The following is a 2,835-nucleotide window of genomic DNA, read 5'->3' as shown; positions in this document are numbered from 1 at the left end:
GGGAATTGCACTGGTGATTTATATCAAGAAATGCTTTAACACAACACCCAATCACTGTCTACTCATCTGGTAGACAGTGCAGATGACAAGATTAATAATATGAAGCTCTGTTGAATTGGTTGAATTCGGGTTGCTAAAACACCTCTCTAATGACAAATCACCGAGTCAATTCTACCCTCCAAATTAGAGTTAAAATAAAAAAATACGAAAACAATATTCCCTATATCTTTTGACTTAGTTACCGGAGAATCCATAGTGAAAACCATTTTCTGCCAAGGTTTCAAATCCCAACCGGTATCCATCATTAGGACTCCCAACCGGTATCCATCATTAGGACTTCTTGAATGCTTGATAGAAGAAGAGCTTAATTGAGAGATTAAATAGTAATGAGGAGGGTAAATTGAGATGAATGTGGGCTTTCTTTTTTGAATAATATTTTTTTATTAATTATTGATGAGAGCAAATTGAGATAAATGTCGGATTTCTTTTTTGAATAATAACTCTTGATTAATTATTGATGGGCTAATTAATTGATTTAAAATACTGGTTGGGATTTGAAATGTTGCACGTTGGCAGAAAATGGTTTTTACTGTAGATTCTCCGATAACTAAGTCAAAAGATATAAATCATAAAAATCTTAAATCCAAAATATTCCCTATAATTAATAATGAATTATATAAAAAAATGTATAAAATTTTAGTTGAAATAATTTTTACATTTTATTACATTAAACTAAAAATAAAAATTACATTTTTAATATAATTTTTTCCTTAATAAACTTTTTTTCATTTAATTAAATTGAACTAAAAATAAAATAAAATAATTCCGAACAAATGAACTTGATTATCAAAATCAACACTTTTCAAAATGAACTTGATCATCAAAATCAACACTTTCAAGGTATATACAAAGATGGTTAATTGACCTGGGATAATATAAAATGACTATGCTCCAGAATCGTAGAGCATTTTTTCCCAAGTTGCAAGGAGATGAGACAGAAACAAAAGAAATAATTGCATTATAGTTAGTTCCCTGGCCTAATTCAAATATTTCTGAACACAAGTATCAAACTCTGAGAATAGCCATCAAACTCTGCCAAATCTCTTTAAGCATTCATTTTAAAAGTGCAATTACATTAACCAAGAAACTACGAGCAAAGTTTGGAAGGAGGGACCAAGATGGACATAGAGTCTGTTTTTAAAAATATATTTCAAATTTTAAAGTTATATGTATATATATTGGCATTGTTATGTAATGGTTCATTTTTTTGGCACTGGCATTGTTATGTTAAATTGTAAGCTCATTTTAATATTGTTGTTCTGGTTTTTGGTTTACAACGTTTTGTGTGATATGACTTCAATTCTGGTTTTGGTTTACAACGTTTTGTGTGATATGACTTCAATTCTGGTTTTGATTTACAATGTTTTGTGGGGTAGGCTTTGACAGATTTTAAAATATGTTCTTCGCAATGATTTCCAGTTTACACAGTTCCCATCTAGTGTTTGGCAGAACCCATCGTTTTTATTTTTCTGATTGTCAAGCCTCGGCTAGGTATCTCTTACCAACTCTGCCGGTGAATGTCTAGTTGCTTATATTAGGTCAAGTTACGTAGAGCTAGGGCATCGGCGGTCCTTTGTCACTGTTCAAATGAAGTCTTTCACCTCTTTTTATATATATTAAATATGGAGTACTATAACCATTTTCCGTATTTTAGTAAGGGCAGCAATGAAGGCTGGTCTTTATATTTATTGATTTGTTTTTCCAAAACAGGGACTAAAGTTATTGGTACTCATTAAAAAGATTTACAAAGAAAATCGAATATTTATTATTTTGAGAAAATAAATATTTTTTATATTTTATAATTTAATAATTTCAATTTTATAATTGAATCGAAATTGTTATGAGAATTAATTAGCTTTGCCGTGTTCAATTTGTTTCTGTTATTTATCACAAATAAGAAAAGAATTTTTAAATATATTAATTTAAATTTATCCTTAACATAAATTTATAAAAAGTAAAAAAATCAAATTTCTTGTAGTGCAAATCTTTATTAGAAGGTAAAACTTGAAAAAAGATTTGCACCTCAAAAGATTTTATTATATATATATATATAGTTTGTGCTAAGCATAAAAGAAATTATGCATATTCTTCATTTTTAGCAAAGCACCAATATGAGTATGTGAGTCAAAGAAAGTTTAAGGATGAACATTTATAAGTTTAGAAACGTTAGCGAAACTCATTAGTCCATGATATGCTATTTATAAATATTTGGCTATATCTTTGTAAAAATATTCAAAATTTTAATAATTTTATATATTCTCTATATAAAATTTTGGTAAAATAATTTTATACAATAAAAATTGGGAAAAATATTTAGTCAATATTGGCCATTAAAATTTTCCCTAATGCACCTGTGTATGTACCATATCACAAAGCACCAAAATGTATATGTGGGTGTGTGTATATAGTTTATCAACTATATGTTAAGGATATACAATGTATTAACTATATGTTAAGGATTGAAGGAGTTGTGCATCTCCTTCATTTTGAGCAACATACCAATAAAATGTTCAAACTATACAATTCTACGTGACAATGATGTAATTTTTGATTATTTAAATTGCATTTTTAAATGTATAGTTCCTTCAAATCTTTTTGGTCACTTATATTGTGTAGATTACAAAGTTTAGACTCGTAATTCCATCGATTTTAATGTATTTTGAACAAATTTGAATAAAATATGTAACATGCAAAAAAGACCATAACCTAGAATAGTTATTATCCTAAATATTTTCAGAGCACGTGATTCATCCTAAAGGGTCATAGGTTCAAATC

This window comes from Pinus tabuliformis, chromosome 1_2, assembly GCF_031772625.1.
Source record: "Pinus tabuliformis cultivar Carrire ecotype Pingquan chromosome 1_2, CPIR1, whole genome shotgun sequence".
Taxonomy (NCBI): domain Eukaryota; kingdom Viridiplantae; phylum Streptophyta; class Pinopsida; order Pinales; family Pinaceae; genus Pinus; species Pinus tabuliformis.
The sequence above is the reverse complement of the archived record's forward strand: the minus strand, read 5'-3'. Positions refer to the sequence as shown.